Source organism: Lissotriton vulgaris, chromosome 8 (assembly GCF_964263255.1).
Source record: "Lissotriton vulgaris chromosome 8, aLisVul1.2, whole genome shotgun sequence".
Taxonomy (NCBI): Eukaryota; Metazoa; Chordata; class Amphibia; order Caudata; family Salamandridae; genus Lissotriton; species Lissotriton vulgaris.
The window spans coordinates 1,530,359,441-1,530,386,813 of record NC_141696.1 but is presented as its reverse complement, the minus strand read 5'-3'; the positions used below and the strand labels follow the sequence as shown (position 1 = coordinate 1,530,386,813).

At 41.1% G+C, this 27,373-nt stretch overlaps 5 non-coding genes across 5 annotated transcripts; all 5 read left to right on the top strand.

The window, feature by feature from the left end:
• The first annotated feature begins 972 nt into the window (after positions 1 to 972).
• On the top strand, positions 973 to 1,045 carry TRNAY-GUA (transfer RNA tyrosine (anticodon GUA)). Its single transcript has one exon. It is a non-coding gene; the product is annotated as a tRNA-Tyr (tRNA).
• Positions 1,046 to 7,721: 6,676 nt separating this feature from the next.
• TRNAF-GAA (transfer RNA phenylalanine (anticodon GAA)) lies at positions 7,722 to 7,794 on the top strand. Its single transcript has one exon. It is a non-coding gene; the product is annotated as a tRNA-Phe (tRNA).
• A 4,491-nt stretch (positions 7,795 to 12,285) lies between these two features.
• Positions 12,286 to 12,358, top strand: TRNAF-GAA (transfer RNA phenylalanine (anticodon GAA)). Its single transcript has one exon. It is a non-coding gene; the product is annotated as a tRNA-Phe (tRNA).
• A 6,333-nt stretch (positions 12,359 to 18,691) lies between these two features.
• Positions 18,692 to 18,764, top strand: TRNAF-GAA (transfer RNA phenylalanine (anticodon GAA)). The gene has a single exon. It is a non-coding gene; the product is annotated as a tRNA-Phe (tRNA).
• Positions 18,765 to 25,100: 6,336 nt separating this feature from the next.
• Positions 25,101 to 25,173, top strand: TRNAF-GAA (transfer RNA phenylalanine (anticodon GAA)). Its single transcript has one exon. It is a non-coding gene; the product is annotated as a tRNA-Phe (tRNA).
• Positions 25,174 to 27,373: the final 2,200 nt, after the last annotated feature.

Below are 27,373 nucleotides of genomic sequence, written 5' to 3'. Positions count from 1 at the left end.
TTATGTCCTCCTTCTAAATTTGCTTCCACCTTTCTTACCTTCAGGCTTGACAATGAATATTTCCCATTTCATGCTTTTTTGTAAAGTAAACTGTTGTCTGCATTACCTTCCACTTCCCCTTGAACACAGATGTCAGTAGTCAGATGACATTGCTTACCTACTCATGCCAAATACGTCTGGGTAATATAGTGCTAGTCCATTCGGAGTTAAAAAAAAAAATGACCTAACCTGGATCCCAAAAATATTATTTACCCATTGCACCAGTTAACTGCGGAATGATACAGGACCCCTTAAAACATATCTCTACCATATGAAGTTAAAAATCCAGGTCCTGCATCTATTTTGTTAAATGGTTCAAATTAAAGTATGAAGACCCCAGCTATCAGAAGGCCGAAATCGCTCAGTTGGGAGAGCGTTAGACTGAAGATCTAAAGGTCTCTGGTTCAATCCTGGGTTTTGGCACAGTTGAGAAGTTCCTTGCTTCTAACAAAATAGGTCTTGGAATCAGCTATAGTACTTTTTCTCTATTCATCAAACTTTTTCCAACTGATCTACAACACAATCAATTTAACATAGACTTTGCTTTATGTCCTCCTTCTAAACTTGCTTCCACCTCTCTTACCTTCAGGTTTGACAATTAATATTTCCCATTTCATGCTTTTTTGTAAAGTAAACTCTTGTCTGCATTACCTTCCACTTCCCCTTGAACTAAGATGTTAGTAGTCAGATGACATTGCTTACCTACTCATGCCAAATATATCTGGGTAATATAGTGCTAGTCCATTCAGAGTTAAAAAAACAACTACCTAACCTGGAACCCAAAAATGCTATTTACCCATTGCACCAGTTAATTGCGGAATGATACAGGACTCCTTAAAACATATCTCTACCATATGAGGTTAAAAATCCAGGTCCTGCATCTATTTTGTTAAATGGTTTAAATTAAAGTATGAAGACCACAGATATAAGCATGCCGAAATAGCTCAGTTGGGAGAGCATTAGACTGTAGATCTAAAGGTTCCTGGTTCAATCCCCAGTTTCGGCACAGTTGAGAGGTTCCTTGCTTCTAACAAAATAGGTCTTGGAATCAGCTGTAGTACTTTTTTCTCTATCAACATTTTTATCAACTGATCTACAAAATGATCAATTCAACATAGACTTTGCTTTCTGTCCTCCTTTTAAACTTTCTTCCACCTATCTTGCCTTCAGGTTTGACTATGAATGTTTCAAATTTCGTCCTTTTTTGTAAAGTAAACTCTTGTCTGCATCACATTCCACTTCCCCTTGAACACAGATGTCAGTAGTCAGATGACATTGCTTACCTACTCATGCCAAATATATCTGGGTAATATAGTGCTAGTCCATTCAGAGTTAAAAAACAACTACCTAACCTGGATCCCAAAAATGCTATTTACCCATTGTACCAGTTAACTGCGGAATGATACAGGACTCCTTAAAACATATCTCTACCATATGAGGTTAAAAATCCAGGTCCTGCATCTATTTTGTTAAATGGTTCAAATTAAAGTATGAAGACCCCAGCTATCAGAAGGCTGAAATAGCTCAGTTGGGAGAGCGTTAGACTGAAGATCTAAAGGTCCCTGGTTCAATCCCGGGTTTCGGCACAGTTGAGAGGTTCCTTGCTTCTAACAAAATAGGTCTTGGAATCAGCTGTAGTATTTTTTCTCTATTCATCAAAGTTTTACAACTGATCTACAACACAATCAATTTAACATAGACTTTGCTTTATGTCCTCCTAAACTTGCTACCACCTCTCTTACCTTCAGGTTTGACAATGAATATTTCCCATTTCATGCTTTTTTGTAAAGTAAACTCTTGTCTGCATTACCTTCCACTTCCCCTTGAACACAGATGTCAGTAGTCAGATGACATTGCTTACCTACTCATGCCAAATATGGCTGAGATACCCGCCACCCCCTCTCAACACAATCCCCAAGGATGGTAAACCGGAAACAGTTCTGAAGTCTTTGGAAGACGGGAGGGAGTAACCCCCCCGGCCGTATTTATTAAAATATGAAACAAAATTAAAACATTAAATAAACAGTTTCATATTATGTACAATTTCATTACCACATTGCGATGTTTGGCTAACCTTAACAGAGTCTCTAATACAAAGGTTCTCCTAGCCGAACTAACATCCTGCAAAACATTTACTTGAAATTTTGAAATTGTACATCCTAACGTTTAAGGGCCAACGGCAAGGTCGTAACCGGTGTCAAGATCCCTAACCCAGAAATATCGCCCTCACTTGTGAGGGGCGGCCCAGAGGCGTACCTCAAGTGCAATTACCAATTTCCCTTGACTTGACGGGGGCCCCAATAAAACTCGTCGCCACTTAGAGGTCGTACGAGGACTCGTGTGAGGTATCTAGAAGGTAGCGTAGACCTCCCCCCAAACCCCACACAACTTACCATATCTGCCGTCGCAGACGTCCTGGCCCCGGGAAATTCCCCAGGAGGGGGCTGTAACCCCTCCTACCCAGGAAGGGGCCTTGACCGCCTTTCCTCTTCTTTCGGCGACCCATCCTTAGAAGGGACCGCCTCCCCGTTGAGGGGCCAATGGCCACCTCCCCCGAGCGCTCCCATCCGTGCTGGGTGACGCCCACTCATAGGGATCTTCTAATTAGTGCTCACCGATCATGACCTTACCGCCACAGGCCGGATAGTTGACCGGCTATCCGGACCCCCCACAACACTCCTACCTAAAGGTCATGGTGTAACGTTTTTAGCCATGCTAAGAAGTCTCCTATGAGTAACTCATTCCCCACCCGAGACAAATGCACTCCATCCCCCAAATACATACTGTCATCATTAATACACCCATGGGAAATAGCATGCAGAGTCTTGGAACGGAACAACCTACTCACTTTGTTATTAAGCTTCCTAACAGAATGATTCAGAGCAGGCACCGAAATAGCCCCCCGCCACACCTTTCGTGGGATCATATGGGACCATGCAATTGTGCACCCTGGAACTCTCCTCGCTAACCAACTTACAGTGGAAAGCATCGCCTCAAGAAGAAGTCGTCTACCAGTGGTGACCAAATCATTACCCCCAAGATGTACTATCACTACAGACGGCGGTGACCTCGTCCGCCCTAGCAAACCCTCAAAAAATGATTGAAACTGGTCAATACAGAGCCCGCCTCTTCCGTAGAAGGACACCCTGTACCCGTATTCCCCAGCTACGTGAATCATATCACCTGCCTTGAATACGTCTGCGGCACGCCTCACGTATGAGTGGCCCACAACCCACACCTCCTTTTTCACAGCCGGTGATGTCTGACCGCTGGCCCGGTGTAGGGTCGACTGCAAAGTCCGCCCCGCCTCGTAGGCTTGCGCAACTGAAAACCAAACAAAAACAAGAAGCGTGAGTACATTGCTACAGCTTCACAACATGTGCAACCGCACATACCTCTTATAACAATTGGAGGACCAACGCCCCACCCGTTTAACTTGTTCAACCTCCAGACCCCTGGCTGTTGCTTCTGTAGCAGCCCCTATCCGAAAGGAATGGGTCCCAAACTCGCCCGGGTTCAAGCCCGCAGCGGCAATCGACATAGCAAGCACCCGCTGAAACTGAAACTTTGTCAGTGGGGTGGCGTCAGCGTGTCTCAACAAGGTCCCCCCCCATGATGCCACCCTTCGTGCTAAATAATCTTCTAGACACCTTACCGGGCACATGGAGGACCCGGGAATCCTGCGTATGATTACGCAGTCACCCATCCCACTTTGATCAGTCTTAGACCTGACAAATGAGACCGTCATCGTCTCCCCTCTGATCTGGACGTGCTCCTGGCACAATCCTCCTGTCACATCCTGCTTGTTCCTCGCCACTAATTCGCTTACCCGCATAGCCCCATGGAATGCCAGCGTAAAAGCGGCTCGGAATAACACCGTCTCAAACTGAGATGAACACGCAGCAGGGAGACTGGATAATAACTGGGCTAGCCTATCCAAACCTATCGGGCGCCTCTCATCTACTCTGCGACCCTCAAGGCGTTGCCACCCCCGTAGCGCTTTCTGTACAACGAAAGACGCTGTCGGATCCTGGATCCCGTGAGCCCTAGCAACAAAGGAAATGGCAGCCCGATGCCTCTGAGCCGTGGCCACCGATTTCCCGACCCGATGTAAGGACATCAGAAAATCCACCACCCACTCTTCCTGGCCCCAAAGCTCCTCCCTATCAGTACCCAAAAAGGCCAAATAGGACCGGAACGCCCCTTCATATGCCTTCCTCGTCCTGGGTGCTAAACTCTCTCCCACGAGGTTACGAATTTCGGGGCACCGAGAGACCAGAGAGCTTCGGGAAAGGGTGCCGGCTCCGGGTCCGCTGTGGGAAGGAAACCCCAGAAAGCCTGTATATGAAAACGAGACAGTGCATCAGCCGCCTGGTTCATTACCCCTGGGACATGTCTTGCTCTGAATAGCACATTCAATTGCATACAAAGTAAAACAATTTCTTTGAGCAGTCTCAAAATCCATTTGCATCGTGCTGCCTGACTATTGATACACTCGACCACGGTCATATTGTCCGACCAAAATACCACCGAGTGATCTCTGAACCCTTCGGGCCAAGTTCTCAGGGCCACTAAAATGGGGAAAAGTTCCAGGAAAGCAATGTTACTTGTCAGTCCACTGTCATGCCACCATGTCGGCCACTTTTGTGCAGACCATCTTGTGCCGAATATGGCACCGAAACCTATGCTCCCTGCCGAATCTGTCCACAGCCCCAGCTCCTCAGAGGACACGGCTGGTTTGTTCCAGACGACTCGACCATTGAAATCCGCCAGAAATGCCAACCAAATGCGCATGTCCTGGCGGACCTCAGCCGAGAGCCTTGTGCGATGATGGCACTCCTTCAGGCCGACCATGGCTTGAGCGATCGAACTGGAAAAGGGGCGGGCCATTGGTATAACCCTCAGGGCAAAATTCAACTGGCCAACTAACTGCTGTAATTGATGCAGCCTAACCTTAGGTCCCCTTATACACATCTGCAGGGATGTCCTGAACTTTGACACTTTGTCAGCTGGTAAACGAAAACAACCTTCTGCGGAGTCTAACTCAATCCCCAGAAACTCGAGGCACGTGGAAGGCCCCACAGTCTTACCTGGTGCCAATGGCACGCCAAACTGATTCATCAAATCACAAAACTGTGCCAAAGCCTGCCCACATTCCGGGTCCCCGGCTGCCCCCAGGAACAAAAAATCGTCCAGGTAATGCATCACATTTCGGAAACCTGTCTTCCTTGTGAAGACCCATTGTAGAAAACTACTGAATTTTTCGAAATAGGCACAAGATATAGAGCACCCCATCGGCATACACCTATCCATGTAATAATGACCCTGAAACATGAAACCTAAGAGACGCTGATCGTCTGGATGTACCGGGAGCAACCGGAACGCTGACTCGATATCAGATTTAGCCATCAGCGCCCCGGGCCCCAGGCGATTCAAAATGGCTACGGCCTCATCGAATGATGCGTACAGCACCGAACACACTTCCGGGTCTATCGCTTCGTTGACGGAGAGACCACGTGGGGCTGATAAATTATGTATCAGCCGAAACTCACCCGGGTCCTTCTTTGGGACCACACCTAACGGGGAACAAACAAAATTAGGAACCGGTGGTACACTAAACGGACCGGCGACTCGACCTCGAGCAACCTCCTCCCTGATCTTATTCTGTACCACAGTCGTATGCTGAAAGACCGATAGCTGATTTTTACATTTCGATGCACCCTGAAAGTCCCCCACTGGGATGCGGAAACCATAAGAAAACCCGTTCCGCAACACCCCAGCAGAAGCACGATCCGGGTATTCACTGAGCCAAGGAATCATTGCCAAGGTATCAATCGGGGTAGGTAAAGGCGCCCCTCGGACTATGTTAGACCTGTTTGGCGCCTCCTCTACCCCCGTTATCACCCGTTTTGGCTCTGCACGTGGACTCAGGATGGGATGATTGCCCACACCCACTACATTCATGTCTAAATTTGCATGATCCCTGGGGCCTAGTACATTTACCCCTGTTGAAGTTCCAACAAACCCCCCTTTTCCCTGTGTTACCGGCAGGCTTCGAGTAATTGTCTGTACCCGTACCTGACCGAAAGGGCGTCCCCGCATACTGGCGGGAAGATTCGCCAACGATACTCCCCACTAATGGCAATTTCAACATACCAGTCTCCTTCATTTTGGACCATGACACAGAATCATAACAATCCCATGTTAAGTTTTTATCGTGTTCTTTAGCTTTTCTAAACAGGTTATCATAGCAGAACCAATGATTACCCTCGTGTGATACCGAGTACACCATGATTCGTGATTGATAAATCGGCAATTCGGGTAACAGATCGGGCCTTCGCTCCCCCAAGATCGATGTAAAAACCCCCCACGCTTGGCCCCAATTGCCAATGTTTTCATTTACCTTAAAGGCGGCCATTTTTGCGCGCCAAACACTCGGATGCATGAGCTCCTTCTGGCCCTTGACATGCTCCATCTCATAGTGGTCAGTAAGCAACGAGAATATGTTTACATACTCCCCTGCCCATATCTTTTCCTTAATAGCCAAAGGAACATGCTGACCCAATTTTTCCCTACGAGAGGGTGCCGACTCATCCCTCGCAATCGGCAATGGCCGCTTACCTGCACCGGACGTTGTCTCTGCTACAGAACCCGTCCCCTGCTGCTTCTCTACTGCTGCAGCCGGCGTGGACACTTTCGCTGCTTCCCGTGACTCACGCAGTTGCTTCATTAGCTCCTGTGCGTCGACAGCCGTGGCGCCCTCTTTACCTTTTCCCAACCACGCTGCCAATTGTGCTGCCAGCTCGGGCGGCATATCTTCCTCGGACACGGGGGTGACCACAACGGGAATCGGATTCCCTTCATTCGGCACGGGAGTTGGTGCCCCGAGCGGGGCACTGGGACCCGGGATGTCTTCTCCCGCTGCTCCCCTCCTGGGCCTCTTGTTTTTCCCTCCCGGGGCTGCTCCCGCCAAAGGACGTTTCGGTCCCCCTTCCTCGTTCTTATCCACTCGCCTCTTAAGTTCGGTCATCTCCTTCATGAGAACACGCAGCATCTGTTCAGTAGTCATGCGCTTTCCCGCCTTCTTCGGCATTCTCCAACAGAGTATCTGCAAAACAAACAAGAACGATTACAACGCTCAAAATTGGCTCTTTGTTCCGTCTCGAGCTCACGTGCAGCGAGGAGGTGCAGCTTCAGAGCACAGGAACAAGAGGATGCCTTCGGATCTTGCTTCTCCTTTTATCCGTCTTCAGGGCGGGCGTAAACCCGCCCCTGCCTGCCCCTAGGGCGTGGCCAGCCGCGTCAGTGTCTAGGCCAACCCACTCTAGGGCGGGAAAAGGCGCGCCCCGGCTACGCCGCTTCGGGCATACCAGCCGAGACTCGCCTCCCGCCCAAGATGGCTTCCCGGGGGGATCGTGGTACTCTGCCATACGTTCGGGGGGACCGAGTGGTCGCCCCTTTCCATACGTCTGGGTAATATAGTGCTAGTCCATTCGGAGTAAAAAAAAAAAATGACCTAACCTGGATCCCAAAAATATTATTTACCCATTGCACCAGTTAATTGCGGAATGATACAGGACTCCTTAAAACATATCTCTACCATATGAGGTTAAAAATCCAGGTCCTGCATCTATTTCGTTAAATGGTTTAAATTAAAGTATGAAGACCACAGCTATAAGCAGGCCGAAATAGCTCAGTTGGGAGAGCGTTAGACTGAAGATCTAAAGGTCCCTGGTTCAATCCCGGGTTTCGGCACATTTGAGAGGTTCCTTGCTTCTAACAAAATAAGTCTTGGAATCAGCTATAGTACTTTCTTGTTTATCAACTGATCTACAAAATGATCAATTCAACATAGACTTTGCTTTCTGTCCTCCTTTTAAACTTTCTTCCACCTATCTTGCCTTCAGGTATGACTATGAATGTTTCCCATTTCGTCCTTTTTTGTAAAGTAAACTCTTGTCTGCATCGCATTCCACTTCCCCTTGAACACAGATGTCAGTAGTCAGATGACATTGCTTACCTACTCATGCCAAATATATCTGGGTAATATAGTGCTAGTCCATTCAGAGTTAAAAAAACAACTACCTAACCTGGATCCCAAAAATGCTATTTACCCATTGCACCAGTTAACTGGGGAATGATACAGGACTCCTTAAAACATATCTCTACCATATGAGGTTAAAAATCCAGGTCCTGCATCTATTTTGTTAAATGGTTCAAATTAAAGTATGAAGACCCCAGTTATCAGAAGGCCGAAATAGCTCAGTTGGGAGAGCGTTAGACTGAAGATCTAAAGGTCCATGGTTCAATCCCGGGTTTTGGCACAGTTGAGAAGTTCCTTGCTTCTAACAAAATAGGTCTTGGAATCAGCTGTAGTACTTTTTCTCTATTCATCAAATTTTTTCCAACTGATCTACAACACAATGAATTTAACATAGACTTTGCTTTATGTCCTCCTTCTAAACTTGCTTCCACCTCTCTTACATTCAGGTTTGACAATGAATATTTCCCATTTCATGCTTTTTTGTAAAGTAAACTCTTGTCTGCATTACCTTCCACTTCCCCTTGAACACAGATGTCAGTAGTCAGATGACATTGCTTACCTACTCATGCCAAATACGTCTGGGTAATATAGTGCTAGTCCATTCGGAGTTAAAAAAAAATGACCTAACCTGGATCCCTAAAATATTATTTACCCATTGCACCAGCTAACTGCTGAATGATACAGGACTCCTTAAAACATATCTCTAACATATAAGGTCAAATATCCAGGTCATGCATCTATTTAGTTAAATCGTTCACATCAAAGTATGAAGACGACACCTAGCAGCAGGCCGAAATAGCTCAGTTGGGAGAGCGTTAGACTGAATATCTAAAGGTCCCTGGTTCAATCCCGGTTTTCGGCAATGTTGAGAGGTTTCTTGTTTCTCACAAAGTAAGTCTTGTAATCAGCTGTAGTACTTTTTTCTCTATCAACATTTTTATCAACTGATCTACAAAATGATCAATTCAACATAGATGTTGCTTTCTGTCCTCCTTTTAAACTTTCTTCCACCTATCTTGCCTTCAGGTTTGACTATGAATGTTTCCCATTTCGTCCTTTTTTGTAAAGTAAACTCTTGTCTGCATCACATTCCACTTCCCCTTGAACACAGATGTCAGTAGTCAGATGACATTGCTTACCTACTCATGCCAAGTATATCTGGGTAATATAGTGCTAGTCCATTCAGAGTTAAAAAACACAACCACCTAACCTGGATCCCAAATATGCTATTTACCCATTGCACCAGTTAACTGCGGAATGATACAGGACTCCTTAAACCATATCTCTACCATATGAGGTTAAAAATCCAGGTCCTGCATCTATTTTGTTAAATGGTTCAAATTAAAGTATGAAGACCCCAGCTATCAGAAGGCTGAAATAGCTCAGTTGGGAGACCGTTAGACTGAAAATCTAAAGGTCCCTGGTTCAATCCCGGGTTTCGGCACAGTTGAGAGGTTCCTTGCTTCTAACAAAATAGGTCTTGGAATCAGCTGTAGTACTTTTTCTCTATTCATCAATGTTTTCCAACTGATCTACAACACAATCAATTTAACATAGACTTTGCTTTATGTCCTCCTTCTAAACTTGCTTCCACCTCTCTTACCTTCAGGTTTGACAATGAATATTTCCCATTTCATGCTTATTTGTAAAGTAAACTCTTGTCTGCATTACCTTCCACTTCCCCTTGAACACTGATGTCAGTAGTCAGATGACATTGCTTCCCTACTCATGCCAAATACGTCTGGGTAATATAGTGCTAGTCCATTCGGAGTTAAAAAAAAAAATGACCTAACCTGGATCCCAAAAATATTATTTACCCATTGCACCAGTTAATTGCGGAATGATACAGGAGTCCTTAAAACATATCTCTACCATATGAGGTTAAAAATCCAGGTCCTGCATCTATTTCGTTAAATGGTTTAAATTAAAGTATGAAGACCACAGCTATAAGCAGGCCGAAATAGCTCAGTTGGGAGAGTGTTAGACTGAAGATCTAAAGGTCCCTGGTTCAATCCTGGGTTACGGCACAGTTGAGAGGTTCCTTGCTTCTAACAAATTGGTCTTGGAATCAGCTGTAGTACTTTTTTCTCTATCAACATTTTTATCAACTGATCTACGAAATGATCAATTCAACATAGACTTTGCTTTCTGTCATCCTTTTAAACTTTCTTCCACCTATCTTGCCTTCAGGTTTGACTATGAATGTTTCCCATTTTGTCCTTTTTTGTAAAGTAAACTCTTGTCTGCATCACATTCCACTTCCCCTTGAACACAGATGTCAGTAGTCAGATGACATTGCTTATCTACTCATGCCAAATATATCTGGGTAATATAGTGCTAGTCCATTCAGAGTTAAAAAACAACTACCTAACCTGGATCCCAAAAATGCTATTTACCCATTGCACCAGTTAACTGGGGAATAATACAGGACTCCTTAAAACATATCACTACCATATGAGGTTAAAAATCCAGGTCCTGCATCTATTTTGTTAATTGGTTCAAATTAAAGTATGAGGACCCCAGTTATCAGAAGGCCGAAATAGCTCAGTTGGGACAGCGTTAGACTGAAGATCTAAAGGTCCCTGGTTCAATCCCGGGTTTCGGAGCAGTTGAGAGGTTCCTTGCTTCAAACAAAATAGGTCTTGGAATCAGCTGTAGTACTTTTTCTCTATTCATCAATTTTTTTCCAACTGATCTACAACACAATCAATTTAACATAGACTTTGCTTTATGTCCTCCTTCTAAACTTGCTTCCACCTCTCTTACCTTCAGGTTTGACAATGAATATTTCCCATTTCATGCTTTTTTGTAAAGTAAACTCTTGTCTGCATTACCTTCCACTTCCCTTTGAACACAGATGTCAATAGTCAGATGACATTGCTTACCTACTCATGCCAAATATATCTGGGTAATATAGTGCTAGTCCATTCAGAGTTAAAAAAAACAACTACCTAACCTGGATCCCAAAAATGCTATTTACCCATTGCACCAGTTAACTGCGGAATGATACAGGACTCCTTAAAACATATCTCTACCATATGAGGTTAAAAATCCAGGTCCTGCATCTATTTTGTTAAATGGTTCAAATTAAAGTATGAAGACCCCAGCTATCAGAAGGCCGAAATAGCTCAGTTGGGAGAGCGTTAGACTGAAGATCTAAAGGTCCCTAGTTCAATCCTGGGTTTCGGCACAGTTGAGAGGTTCCTTGCTTCTAACAAAATAGGTCTTGGAATCAGCTGTAGTACTTTTTCTCTATTCATCAAATTTTTTCCAACTGATCTACAACACAATCAATTTAACATAGACTTTGCTTTATGTCCTCCTTCTAAACTTGCTTCCACCTCTCTTACCTTCAGGTTTGACAATGAATATTTCCCATTTCATGCTTTTTTGTAAAGTAAACTCTTGTCTGCATTACCTTCCACTTCCCCTTGAACACAGATGTCAGTAGTCAGATGACATTGCTTACCTACTCATGCCAAATACGTATGGGTAATATAGTGCTAGTCCATTCGGAGTTAAAAAAAAAAACGACCTAACCTGAATCCCAAAAATCCAGGTCCTGCATCTATTTTGTTAAATGGTTTAAATTAAAGTATGAAGACCACAGATATAAGAAGGCCGAAATAACTCAGTTGGGAGAGCGTTAGACTGAAGATCTAAAGGTCCCTGGTTCAATCCCGGGTTTCAGCACAGTTGAGAGGTTCCTTTCTTCTAACAAAATAGGTCTTGGAATCAGCTGTAGTACTTTTTCTCTATTCATCAAAGTTTTCCAACTGATCTACAACACAATCAATTTAACATAGACTTTGCTTTATGTCCTCCTTCTAAACTTGCTACCACCTCTCTTACCTTCAGGTTTGACAATGAATATTTCCCATTTCATGCTTTTTTGTAAAGTAAACTCTTGTCTGCATTACCTTCCACTTCCGCTTGAACACAGATGTCAGTAGTCAGATGACATTGCTTGCCTACTCATGCCAAATACGTCTGGGTAATATAGTGCTAGTCCATTCGGAGTTAAAAAAAAAATGACCTAACCTGGATCCCAAAAATATTATTTACCCATTGCACCAGTTAATTGCGGAATGATACAGGACTCCTTAAAACATATCTCTACCATATGAGGTTAAAAATCCAGGTCCTGCATCTATTTCGTTAAATGGTTTAAATTAAAGTATGAAGACCACAGCTATAAGCAGGCCGAAATAGCTCAGTTGGGAGAGCGTTAGACTGAAGATCTAATGGTCCCTGGTTCAATCCCGGGTTTCGGCACAGTTGAGAGGTTCCTTGCTTCTACCAAAATAGGTCTTGGAATCAGCTGTGGTACTTTTTTCTCTATCAACATTTTTATCAACTGATCTACAAAATGATCAATTCAACATAGACTTTGCTTTCTGTCCTCCTTTTAAACTTTCTTCCACCTATCTTGCCTTCAGGTTTGACTATGAATGTTTCCCATTTCGTCCTTTTTTGTAAAGAAACTCTTGTCTGCATCACATTCCACTTCCCCTTGAACACAGATGTCAGTAGTCAGATGACATTGCTTACCTACTCATGCAAAATATATCTGGGTAATATAGTGCTAGTCCATTCCGAGTTAAAAAAACAACTACCTAACCTGGATCCCAAAAATGCTATTACCCATTGCACCAGTTAACTGGGGAATGATACAGGACTCCTTAAAACATATCTCTACCATATGAGGTTAAAAATCCAGGTCCTGCATCTATTTTGTTAAATGGTTCAAATTAGAGTATGAAGACCCCAGGTATCAGAAGGCCGAAATAGCTCAGTTGGGAGAGCGTTAGAGTGAAGATCTAAAGGTCCCTGGTTCAATCCTGGGTTTCGGCACAGTTGAGAGGTTCCTTGCTTCTAACAAAATAGGTCTTGGAATCAGCTGTAGTACTTTTTCTCTATTCATCAAATTTTTGTCAACTGATCTACAACACAATCAATTTAACATAGACTTTGCTTTATGTCCTCCTTCTAAACTTGCTTCCACCTCTCTTACCTTCAGGTTTGACAATGAATATTTCCCATTTCATGCTTTTTTGTAAAGTAAACTCTTGTCTGCATTACCTTCCACTTCCCCTTGAACACAGATGTCAGTAGTCAGATTACATTGCTTACCTACTCATGCCAAATACGTCTGGGTAATATAGTGCTAGTCCATTCGGAGTTAAAAAAAAAATGACCTAACCTGGATCCCAAAAATATTATTTACCCATTGCACCAGTTAACTGCTGAATGATACAGGACTCCTTAAAACATATCTCTAACATATGAGGTCACATATCTAGGTCATGCATCTATTTAGTTAAATGGTTCAAATCAAAGTATGAAGACTACAGCTAGCAGCAGGCCAAAATAGCTCAGTTGGGAGAGCGTTAGACTGAATATCTGAAGGTCCCTGGTTCAATCCCGGTTTTCGGCGATGTTGAGAGGTTCCTTGTTTCTCACAAAGTAAGTCTTGTAATCAGCTGTAGTACTTTTTTCTCTATCAACATTTTTATCAACTGATCTACAAAATGATCAATTCAACATAGACGTTGCTTTCTGTCCTCCTTTTAAACTTTCTTCCACCTATCTTGCCTTCAGGTTTGACTATGAATGTTTCCCATTTCGTCCTTTTTTGTAAAGTAAACTCTTGTCTGCATCACATTCCACTTCCCCTTGAGCACAGATGTCAGTAGTCAGATGACATTGCTTACCTACTCATGCCAAATATATCTGGGTAATATAGTGCTAGTCCATTCAGAGTTAAAAAAACAACTACCTAACCTGGATCCCAAAAATGCTATTCACCCATTGCACCAGTTAACTGCGGAATGATACAGGACTCCTTAAAACATATCTCTACCATATGAGGTTAAAAATCCAGGTCCTGCATCTATTTTGTTACATGGTTCAAATTAAAGTATGAAGACCCCAGCTATCAGAAGGCTGAAATAGCTTAGTTGGGAGAGCATTAGACTGAAGATCTAAAGGTCCCTGGTTCAATCCTGGGTTTCGGCACAGTTGAGAGGTTCCTTGCTTCTAACAAAATAGGTCTTGGAATCAGCTGTAGTACTTTTTCTCTATTCATCAAAGTTTTCCAACTGATCTACAACACAATCAATTGAACATAGACTTTGCTTTATGTCCTCCTTCTAAACTTGCTTCCACATCTCTTACCTTCAGGTTTGACAATGAATATTTCCCATTTCATGCTTTTTTGTAAAGTAAACTCTTGTCTGCATTACCTTCCACTTCCGCTTGAACACAGATGTCAGTAGTCAGATGACATTGCTTACCTACTCATGCCAAATACGTCTGGGTAATATAGTGCTAGTCCATTTGGAGTTTAAAAAAAAAATGACCTAACCTGGATCCCAAAAATATTATTTACCCATTGCACCAGTTAATTGCGGAATGATACAGGACTCTTTAAAACATATCTCTACCATATGAGTTTAAAAACTCCAGGTCCTGCATCCATTTCGTTAAATGGTTTAAATCAAAGTATGAAGACCACAGCTATAAGCAGGCTGAAATAGCGCAGTTGGGAGAGCGTTAGACTGAAGATCTAAAGGTCCCTGGTTCAATCCCGGGTTTCGCCACAGTTGATAGGTTCCTTGCTTCTAACAAAATAGGTCTTGGAATCAGCTGTAGTACTTTTTTCTCTATCAACATTTTTATCAACTGATCTACAAAATGATCAATTCAACATAGACTTTGCTTTCTGTCCTACTTTTAAACTTTCTTCCACCTATCTTGTCTTCAGGTTTGACTATGAATGTTTCCCATTTTGTCCTTTTTTGTAAAGTAAACTCTTGTCTGCATCACATTCCACTTCCCCTTGAACACAGATGTCAGTAGTCAGATGACATTGCTTACCTACTCATGTCAAATATATCTGGGTAATATAGTGCTAGTCCATTCAGAGTTAAAAAAACAACTACCTAACCTGGATCCCAAAAATGCTATTTACCCATTGCACCAGTTAATTGCGGAATGATACAGGACTCCTTAAAACATATCTCTACCATATGAGGTTAAAAAGTCCAGGTCCTGCATCTATTTTGTTAAATGGTTTAAATTAAAGTATGAAGACCACAGATATAAGCAGGCCGAAATAGCTCAGTTGGGAGAGCGTTAGACAGAAGATCTAAAGGTCCCTTGTTCAATCCTGGGTTTCGGCACAGTTGAGAGGTTCCTTGCTTCTAACAAAATAGGTCTTGGAATCAGCTGTAGTACTTTTTTCTCTATCAACATTTTTATCAACTGATCTACAAAATGATCAATTCAACATAGACGTTGCTTTCTGTCCTCCTTTTAAACTTTCTTCCACCTATCTTGCCTTCAGGTTTGACTATGAATGTTTCCCATTTCGTCCTTTTTTGTAAAGTAAACTCTTGTCTGCATCACATTCCACTTCCCCTTGAACACAGATGTCAGTAGTCAGATGACATTGCTTACCTACTCATGCCAAATATATCTGGGTAATATAGTGCTAGTCCATTCAGAGTTAAAAAAACAACTACCTAACCTGGATCCCAAAAATGCTATTTACCCATTGCACCAGTTAACTGCGGAATGATACAGGACTCCATAAAACATATCTCTACCATATGAGGTTAAAAATCCAGGTCCTGCATCTATTTTGTTAAATGGTTCAAATTAAAGTATGAAGACCCCAGCTATCAGAAGGCTGAAATAGCTCAGTTGGGAGAGCGTTAGACTGAAGTTCTTAAGGTCCCTGGTTCAATCCTGGGTTTCGGCACAGTTGAGAGGTTCCTTGCTTCTAACAAAATAGGTCTTGGAATCAGCTGTAGTACTTTTTCTCTATTCATCAAAGTTTTCCAACTGATCTACAACACAATCAATTTAACATAGACTTTGCTTTATGTCCTCCTTCTAAACTTGCTTCCACATCTCTTACCTTCAGGTTTGACAATGAATATTTCCCATTTCATGCTTTTTTGTAAAGTAAACTCTTGTCTGCATTACCTTCCACTTCCGCTTGAACACAGATGTCAGTAGTCAGATGACATTGCTTACCTACTCATGCCAAATACGTCTGGGTAATATAGTGCTAGTCCATTCGGAGTTAAAAAAAAAAATGACCTAACCTGGATCCCAAAAATATTATTTACCCATTGCACCAGTTAATTGCGGAATGATACAGGACTCCTTAAAACATATCTCTACCATATGAGTTTAAAAATCCAGGTCCTGCATCTATTTTGTTAAATGGTTCAAATTAAAGTATGAAGACCCCAATTATCAGAAGGCCGAAATAGCTCAGTTGGGAGAGCGTTAGACTGAAGATATAAAGGTCCCTGGTTCAATCCCGGGTTTCGGCACAGTTGAGAGGTTCCTTGCTTCTAACAAAATAGGTCTTGGAATCAGCTGTAGTACTTTTTTCTCTATCAACATTTTTATCAACTGATCTACAAAATGATCAATTCAACATAGACTTTGCTTTCTGTCCTACTTTTAAACTTTCTTCCACCTATCTTGCCTTCAGGTTTGACTATGAATGTTTCCCATTTCGTCCTTTTTTGTAAAGTAAACTCTTGTCTGCATCACATTCCACTTCCCCTTGAACACAGATGTCAGTAGTCAGATGACATTGCTTACCTACTCATGCCAAATATATCTGGGTAATATAGTGCTAGTCCATTCAGAGTTAAAAAAACAACTACCTAACCTGGATCCCAAAAATGCTATTTACCCATTGCACCAGTTAACTGGGGAATGATACAGGACTCCTTAAAACATATCTCTACCATATGAGGTTAAAAATCCAGGTCCTGCATCTATTTTGTTAAATGGTTCAAATTAGAGTATGAAGACCCCAGGTATCAGAAGGCCGAAATAGCTCAGTTGGGAGAGCGTTAGAGTGAAGATCTAAAGGTCCCTGGTTCAATCCTGGGTTTCGGCACAGTTGAGAGGTTCCTTGCTTCTAACAAAATAGGCCTTGGAATCAGCTGTAGTACTTTTTCTCTATTCATCAAATTTTTTCCAACTGATCTACAACACAATCAATTGAATATAGACTTTGCTTTATGTCCTCCTTCTAAACTTGCTTCCACCTCTCTTACCTTCAGGTTTGACAATGAATATTTCCCATTTCATGCTTTTTTGTAAAGTAAACTCTTGTCTGCATTACCTTCCACTTCCCCTTGAACACAGATGTCAGTAGTCAGATGACATTGCTTACCTACTCATGCCAAATATTTCTGGGTAATATAGTGCTAGTCCATTCAGAGTTAAAAAAACAACTACCTAACCTGGATCCCAAAAATGCTATTTACCCATTGCACCAGTTAATTGCGGAATGATACAGGACTCCTTAAAACATATCTCTACCATATGAGGTTAAAAAGTCCAGGTCCTGCATCTATTTTGTTAAATGGTTTAAATTAAAGTATGAAGACCACAGCTATAAGCAGGCCGAAATAGCTCAGTTGGGAGAGAGATAGACTGAAGATCTAAAGGTCCCTGGTTCAATCCCGAGTTTCGGCACAGTCGAGAGGTTCCTTGCTTCTAACAAAATAGGTCTTGGAATCAGCTGTAGTACTTTTTTCTCTATCAACATTTTTATCAACTGATCTACAAAATGATCAATTCAATATAGACTTTGCTTTCTGTCCTCCTTTTAATTTTACTTCCACCTATCTTGCCTTCAGGTTTGACTATGAATGTTTCCCATTTCGTCCTTTTTTGTAAAGTAAACTCTTGTCTGCATCACATTCCACTTCCCCTTGAACACAGATGTCAGTAGTCAGATGACATTGCTTACCTACTCATGTCAAATATATCTGGGTAATATAGTGCTAGTCCATTCAGAGTTAAAAAAACAACTACCTAACCTGGATCCCAAAAATGCTATTTACCCATTGCACCAGTTAACTGGGGAATGATACAGGACTCCTTAAAACATATCTCTACCATATGAGTTTAAAAATCCAGTTCCTGCATCTATTTTGTTAAATGGTTCAAATTAAAGTATGAAGACCCCAATTATCAGAAAGGCTGAAATAGCTCAGTTGGGAGAGCGTTAGACTGAAGATCTAAAGGTCTCTGGTTCAATCCCGGGTTTCGGCACAGTTGAGAGGTTCCTTGCTTCTAACAAAATAGGTCTTGGAATCAGCTGTAGTACTTTTTCTCTATTCATCAAATTTTTTCCAACTGATCTACAACACAATCAATTTAACATACACTTTGCTTTATGTCCTCCTTCTGAACTTGCTTCCACCACTCTTACCTTCAGGTTTGACAATGAATATTTCCCATTTCATGCTTTTGTGGAAAAAAGTAAACTCTTGTCTGCATTACCTTCCACTTCCCCTTGAACACAGATGTCAGTAGTCAGATGAGATTGCTTACCTACTCATGCCAAATATATCTGGGTAATATAGTGCTAGTCCATTCAGAGTTAAAAAAACAACTACCTAACCTGGATCCCAAAAATGCTATTTACCCATTGCACCAGTTAATTGCGGAATGATACAGGAGTCCTTAAAACATATCTCTACCATATGAGGTTAAAAATCCAGGTCCTGCATCTATTTTGTTAAATGGTTTAAATTAAAGTATGAAGACCACGGATATAAGCTGGCCGAAATAGCTCAGTTGGGAGAGCATTAGACTGAAGATCTAAAGGTCCCTGGTTCAATCCCGGGTTTCGGCACAGTTGAGAGGTTCCTTGCTTCTAACAAAATAGGTCTTGGAATCAGCTGTAGTACTTTTTTCTCTATCAACATTTTTATCAACTGATCTACAAAATGATCAATTCAACATAGACTTTGCTTTCTGTCCTCCTTTTAAACTTTCTTCCACCTATCTTGCCTTCAGGTTTGACTATGAATGTTTCCCATTTCGTCCTTTTTTGTAAAGTAAACTCTTGTCTGCATCACATTCCACTTCCCCTTGAACACAGATGTCAGTAGTCAGATGACATTGCTTACCTACTCATGCCAAATATATCTGGGTAATATAGTGCTAGTCCATTCAGAGTTAAAAAAACAACTACCTAACCTGGATCCCAAAAATGCTATTTACCCATTGCACCAGTTAACTGCGGAATGATACAGGACTCCTTAAAACATATCTCTACCATATGAGGTTAATAATCCAGGTCCTGCATCTATTTTGTTAAATGGTTCAAATTAGAGTATGAAGACCCCAGGTATCAGAAGGCCGAAATAGCTCAGTTGGGAGAGCGTTAGAGTGAAGATCTAAAGGTCCCTGGTTCAATCCTGGGTTTCAGCACAGTTGAGAGGTTCCTTGCTTCTAACAAAATAGGCCTTGGAATCAGCTGTAGTACTTTTTCTCTATTCATCAAATTTTTTCCAACTGATCTACAACACAATCAATTGAACATAGACTTTGCTTTATGTCCTCCTTCTAAACTTGCTTCCACCTCTCTTACCTTCAGGTTTGACAATGAATATTTCCCATTTCATGCTTTTTTGTAAAGTAAACTCTTGTCTGCATTACCTTCCACTTCCCCTTGAACACAGATGTCAGTAGTCAGATGACATTGCTTACCTACTCATGCCAAATATTTCTGGGTAATATAGTGCTAGTCCATTCAGAGTTAAAAAAACAACTACCTAACCTGGATCCCAAAAATGCTATTTACCCATTGCACCAGTTAACTGCGGAATGATACAGGACTCCTTAAAACATATCTCTACCATATGAGGTTAAAAATCCAGGTCCTGCATCTATTTTGTTAAATGGTTTAAATTAAAGTATGAAGACCACAGATATAAGCAGGCCGAAATAGCTCAGTTGGGAGAGCGTTAGACAGAAGATCTAAAGGTCCCTTGTTCAATCCCGGGTTTCGGCACAGTTGAGAGGTTCCTTGCTTCTAACAAAATAGGTCTTGGAATCAGCTGTAGTACTTTTTTCTCTATCAACATTTTTATCAACTGATCTACAAAATGATCAATTCAACATAGACGTTGCTTTCTGTCCTCCTTCTAAACTTGCTTCCACCTCTCTTACCTTCAGGTTTGACTATGAATATTTCCCATTTCATGCTTTTTTGTAAAGTAAACTCTTGTCTGCATTACCTTCCACTTCCCCTTGAACACAGATGTCAGTAGTCAGATGACATTGCTTACCTACTCATGCCAAATATATCTGGGTAATATAGTGCTAGTCCATTCAGAGTTAAAAAAACAACTACCTAACCTGGATCCCAAAAATGCTATTTACCCATTGCACCAGTTAACTGCGGAATGATACAGGACTCCTTAAAACATATCTCTACCATATGAGGTTAAAAATCCAGGTCCTGCATCTATTTTGTTAAATGGTTCAAATTAAAGTATGAAGACCCCAGCTATCAGAAGGCCGAAATAGCTCAGTTGGGAGAGCGTTAGACTGAAGATCTAAAGGTCCCTAGTTCAATCCTGGGTTTCGGCACAGTTGAGAGGTTCCTTGCTTCTAACAAAATAGGTCTTGGAATCAGCTGTAGTACTTTTTCTCTATTCATCAAATTTTTTCCAACTGATCTACAACACAATCAATTTAACATAGACTTTGCTTTATGTCCTCCTTCTAAACTTGCTTCCACCTCTCTTACCTTCAGGTTTGACAATGAATATTTCCCATTTCATGCTTTTTTGTAAAGTAAACTCTTGTCTGCATTACCTTCCACTTCCCCTTGAACACAGATGTCAGTAGTCAGATGACATTGCTTACCTACTCATGCCAAATACGTCTGGGTAATATAGTGCTAGTCCATTCGGAGTCAAAAAAGAAAATGACCTAACCTGGATCCCAAAAATATTATTTACCCATTGCACCAGTTAACTGCTGAATGATACAGGACTCCTTAAAACATATCTCTAACATATAAGGTCACATATCTAGGTCATGCATCTATTTAGTTAAATGGTTCAAATCAAAGTATGAAGACTAAAGCTAGCAGCAGGCCAAAATAGCTCAGTTGGGAGAGCGTTAGACTGAATATCTGAAGGTACCTGGTTCAATCCTGGTTTTCGGCGCTGTTGAGGGGTTCCTTGTTTCTCACAAAGTAAGTCTTGTAATCAGCTGTAGTACTTTTTTCTCTATCAACATTTTTATCAACTGATCTACAAAATGATCAATTCAACATAGACGTTGCTTTCTGTCCTCCTTTTAAACTTTCTTCCACCTATCTTGCCTTCAGGTTTGACTATGAATGTTTCCCATTTCGTCCTTTTTTGTAAAGTAAACTCTTGTCTGCATCACATTCCACTTCCCCTTGAACACAGATGTCAGTAGTCAGATGACATTGCTTACCTACTCATGCCAAATATATCTGGGTAATATAGTGCTAGTCCATTCAGAGTTAAAAAAACAACTACCTAACCTGGATCCCAAAAATGCTATTTACCCATTGCACCAGTTAACTGTGGAATGATACAGGACTCCTTAAAACATATCTCTACCATATGAGATTAAAAATCCAGGTCCTGCATCTATTTTGTTAAATGGTTCAAATTAAAGTATGAAGACCCCAGCTATCGGAAGGTCGAAATAGCTCAGTTGGGAGAGTGTTAGACTGAAGATCTAAAGGTCCCTGGTTCAATCCCGGGTTCCGGCACAGTTGAGAGGTTCCTTTCTTCTAACAAAATAGGGCTTGGAATCAGCTGTAGTACTTTTTCTCTATTCATCAAAGTTTTTCCAACTCATCTACAACACAATCAATTTAACATAGACTTTGCTTTATGTCCTCCTTCTAAACTTGCTTCCACCTCTCTTACCTTCAGGTTTGACAATGAATATTTCCCATTTCATGCTTTTTTGTAAAGTAAACTCTTGTCTGCATTACCTTCCACTTCCCCTTGAACACAGATGTCAGTAGTCAGATGACATTGCTTACCTACTCATGCCAAATACGTCTGGGTAATATAGTGCTAGTCCATTCGGAGTTAAAAAAAAAAAAAATGACCTAACCTGGATCCCAAAAATATAATTTACCCTTTGCACCAGTTAATTGCGGAATGATACAGGACTCCTTAAAACATATCTCTACCATATGAGGTTAATAATCCAGGCCCTGCATCTATTTTGTTAAATGGTTTAAAATAAAGTATGAAGACCACAGCTATAAGCAGGCTGAAAAAGCTCACTTGGGAGAGCGTTAGACTGAAGATCTAAAGGTCCCTGGTTCAATCCCGGGTTTCGGCACAGTTGAGAGGTTCCTTGCTTCTAACAAAATAGGTCTTGGAATCAGCTGTAGTACTTTTTTCTCTATCAACATTTTTATCAACTGATCTACAAAATGATCAATTCAACATAGACTTTGCTTTCTGTCCTCCTTTTAAACTTTCTTCCACCTATCTTGCCTTCAGGTTTGACTATGAATGTTTCCCATTTTGTCCTTTTTTGTAAAGTAAACTCTTGTCTGCATCATATTCCACTTCCCCTTGAACACAGATGTCAGTAGTCAGATGACATTGCTTACCTACTCATGCCAAATATATCTGGGTAATATAGTGCTAGTCCATTCAGAGTTAAAAAAACAACTACCTAACCTGGATCCCAAAAATGCTATTTACCCATTGCACCAGTTAACTGGGGAATGATACAGGACTCCTTAAAACATATCTCTACCATATGAGGTTTAAAATCCAGGTCCTGCATCTATTTTGTTAAATGGTTCAAATTAGAGTATGAAGACCTCAGTTATCAGAAGGCCAAAATAGCTCAGTTGGGAGAGCGTTAGACTGAAGATCTAAAGGTCCCTGGTTCAATCCTGGGTTTCGGCACAGTTGAGAGGTTCCTTGCTTCTAACAAAATAGGTCTTGGAATCAGCTGTAGTACTTTTTCTCTATTCGTCAAATTTTTTCCAACTGATCTACAACACAATCAATTTAACATAGACTTTGCTTTATGTCCTCCTTCTAAACTTGCTTCCACCTCTCTTACCTTCAGGTTTGACAATGAATATTTCCCATTTCATGCTTTTTTGTGCAGTAACATCTTGCCAGCATTACCTTCCACTTCCCCTTGAACACAGATGTCAGTAGTCAGATGACATTGCTTACCTATTCATGCCACATATTTCTGGGTAATATAGTGCTAGTCCATTCAGAGTTAAAAAAACAACTACCTAACCTGGATCCCAAAAATGCTATTTACCCATTGCACCAGTTAATTGCGGAATGATACAGGACTCCTTAAAACATATCTCTACCATATGAGGTTAAAAATCCAGGTCCTGCATCTATTTTGTTAAATGGTTTAACTTAAAGTATGAAGACCACAGATATAAGCAGGCTGAAATAGCTTAGTTGGGAGAGCGTTAGACTGAAGATCTAAAGGTCCCTGGTTCAATCCCGGGTTTCGGCACAGTTGAGATGTTCCTTGCTTCTAACAAAATAGGTCTTGGAATCAGCTGTAGTACTTTTTTCTCTATCAACATTTTTATCAACTGATCTACAACACAATCAATTTAACATAGACTTTGCTTTATGTCCTCCTTCTAAACTTGCTTCCACCTCTCTTACCTTCAGGTTTGACAATCAATATTTCCCATTTCATGCTTTTTTGTAAAGTAAACTCTTGTCTGCATTACCTTCCACTTCCCCTTGAACACAGATGTCAGTAGTCAGATGACATTGCTTACCTACTCATGCCAAATACGTCTGGGTAATATAGTGCTAGTCCATTTGGAGTTAAAAAAAAAAATGACCTAACCTGGATCCCAAAAATATTATTTACCCATTGCACCAGTTAATTGCAGAATGATACAGGACTCCTTAAAACATATCTCTACCATATGAGGTTAAAAATCCAGGTCCTGCATCTATTTCGTTAAATGGTTTAAATTAAAGTATGAAGACCACAGCTATAGCAGGCCGAAATAGCTCAGTTGGGAGAGAGTTAGACTGAAGTTCTAAAGGTCCCTGGTTCAATCCCGAGTTTCGGCACAGTCGAGAGGTTCCTTGCTTCAAACAAAATAGGTCTTGGAATCAGCTGTAGTACTTTTTTCTCTATCAACATTTTTATCAACTGATCTACAAAATGATCAATTCAATATAGACTTTGCTTTCTGTCCTCCGTTTAAACTTTCTTCCACCTATCTTGCCTTCAGGTTTGACTATGAATGTTTCCCATTTCGTCCTTTTTTGTAAAGTAAACTCTTGTCTGCATCACATTCCACTTCCCCTTGAACACAGATGTCAGTAGTCAGATGACATTGCTTACCTACTCATGTCAAATATATCTGGGTAATATAGTGCTAGTCCATTCAGAGTTAAAAAAACAACTACCTAACCTGGATCCCAAAAATGCTATTTACCCATTGCACCAGTTAACTGGGGAATGATACAGGACTCCTTAAAACATATCTCTAACATATGAGTTTAAAAATCAAGTTCCTGCATCTATTTTGTTAAATGGTTCAAATTAAAGTATGAAGACCCCAATTATCAGAAGGCTGAAATAGCTCAGTTGGGAGAGCGTTAGACTGAAGATCTAAAGGTCTCTGGTTCAATCCCGGGTTTCGGCACAGTTGAGAGGTTCCTTGCTTCTAACAAAATAGGTCTTGGAATCAGCTGTAGTACTTTTTCTCTATTCATCAAATTTTTTCCAACTGATCTACAACACAATCAATTTAACATACACTTTGCTTTATGTCCTCCTTCTAAACTTGCTTCCACCACTCTTACCTTCAGGTTTGACAATGAATATTTCCCATTTCATGCTTTTTTGGAAAAAAGTAAACTCTTGTCTGCATTACCTTCCACTTCCCCTTGAACACAGATGTCAGTAGTCAGATGAGATTGCTTACCTACTCATGCCAAATATATCTGGGTAATATAGTGCTAGTCCATTCAGAGTTAAAAAAACAACTACCTAACCTGGATCCCAAAAATGCTATTTACCCATTGCACCAGTTAATTGCGGAATGATACAGGACTCCTTAAAACATATCTCTACCATATGAGGTTAAAACTCCAGGTCCTGCATCTATTTTGTTAAATGGTTTAAATTAAAGTATGAAGACCACGGATATAAGCAGGCCGAAATAGCTCAGTTGGGAGAGCATTAGACTGAAGATCTAAAGGTCCCTGGTTCAATCCCGGGTTTCGGCACAGTTGAGAGGTTCCTTGCTTCTAACAAAATAGGTCTTGGAATCAGCTGTAGTACTTTTTTCTCTATCAACATTTTTATCAACTGATCTACAAAATGATCAATTCAACATAGACTTTGCTTTCTGTCCTCCTTTTAAACTTTCTTCCACCTATCTTGCCTTCAGGTTTGACTATGAATGTTTCCCATTTCGTCCTTTTTTGTAAAGTAAACTCTTGTCTGCATCACATTCCACTTCCCCTTGAACACAGATGTCAGTAGTCAGATGACATTGCTTACCTACTCATGCCAAATATATCTGGGTAATATAGTGCTAGTCCATTCAGAGTTAAAAAAACAACTACCTAACCTGGATCCCAAAAATGCTATTTACCCATTGCACCAGTTAACTGCGGAATGATACAGGACTCCTTAAAACATATCTCTACCATATGAGGTTAATAATCCAGGTCCTGCATCTATTTTGTGAAATGGTTCAAATTAGAGTATGAAGACCCCAGGTATCAGAAGGCCTAAATAGCTCAGTTGGGAGAGCGTTAGAGTGAAGATCTAAAGGTCCCTGGTTCAATCCTGGGTTTCAGCACAGTTGAGAGGTTCCTTGCTTCTAACAAAATAGGCCTTGGAATCAGCTGTAGTACTTTTTCTCTATTCATCAAATTTTTTCCAACTGATCTACAACACAATCAATTGAACATAGACTTTGCTTTATGTCCTCCTTCTAAACTTGCTTCCACCTCTCTTACCTTCAGGTTTGACAATGAATATTTCCCATTTCATGCTTTTTTGTAAAGTAAACTCTTGTCTGCATTACCTTCCACTTCCCCTTGAACACAGATGTCAGTAGTCAGATGACATTGCTTACCTACTCATGCCAAATATTTCTGGGTAATATAGTGCTAGTCCATTCAGAGTTAAAAAACCAACTACCTAACCTGGATCCCAAAAATGCTATTTACCCATTGCACCAGTTAACTGCGGAATGATACAGGACTCCTTAAAACATATCTCTACCATATGAGGTTAAAAATCCAGGTCCTGCATCTATTTTGTTAAATGGTTTAACTTAAAGTATGAAGACCACAGATATAAGCAGGCCGAAATAGCTCAGTTGGGAGAGCGTTAGACAGAAGATCTAAAGGTCCCTTGTTCAATCCCGGGTTTCGGCACAGTTGAGAGGTTCCTTGCTTCTAACAAAATAGGTCTTGGAATCAGCTGTAGTACTTTTTTCTCTATCAACATTTTTATCAACTGATCTACAAAATGATCAATTCAACATAGACGTTGCTTTCTGTCCTCCTTCTAAACTTGCTTCCACCTCTCTTACCTTCAGGTTTGACTATGAATATTTCCCATTTCATGCTTTTTTGTAAAGTAAACTCTTGTCTGCATCACATTCCACTTCCCCTTGAACACATATGTCAGTAGTCAGATGACATTGCTTACCTACTCATGCCAAATATATCTGGGTAATATAGTGCTAGTCCATTCAGAGTTAAAAAAACAACTACCTAACCTGGATCCCAAAAATGCTATTTACCCATTGCACCAGTTAACTGGGGAATGATACAGGACTCCTTAAAACATATCTCTACCATATGAGGTTAAAAATCCAGGTCCTGCATCTATTTTGTTAAATGGTTCAAATTAGAGTATGAAGACCCCAGGTATCAGAAGGCCGAAATAGCTCAGTTGGGAGAGCGTTAGACTGAAGATCTAAAGGTTCCTGGGTTTCGGCACAGTTGAGAGGTTCCTTGCTTCTAACAAAATAGGCCTTGGAATCAGCTGTAGTACTTTTTCTCTATTCATCAAATTTTTTCCAACTGATCTACAACACAATCAATTGAACATAGACTTTGCTTTATGCCCTCCTTCTAAACTTGCTTCCACCTCTCTTACCTTCAGGTTTGACAATGAATATTTCCCATTTCATGCTTTTTTGTAAAGTAAACTCTAGTCTGCATTACCTTCCACTTCCCCTTGAACACAGATGTCAGTAGTCAGATGACATTGCTTACCTACTCATGCCAAATATTTCTGGGTAATATAGTGCTAGTCCATTCAGAGTTAAAAAAACAACTACCTAACCTGGATCCCAAAAATGCTATTTACCCATTGCACCAGTTAATTGCGGAATGATACAGGACTCCTTAAAACATATCTCTACCATATGAGGTTAAAAATCCAGGTCCTGCATCTATTTTG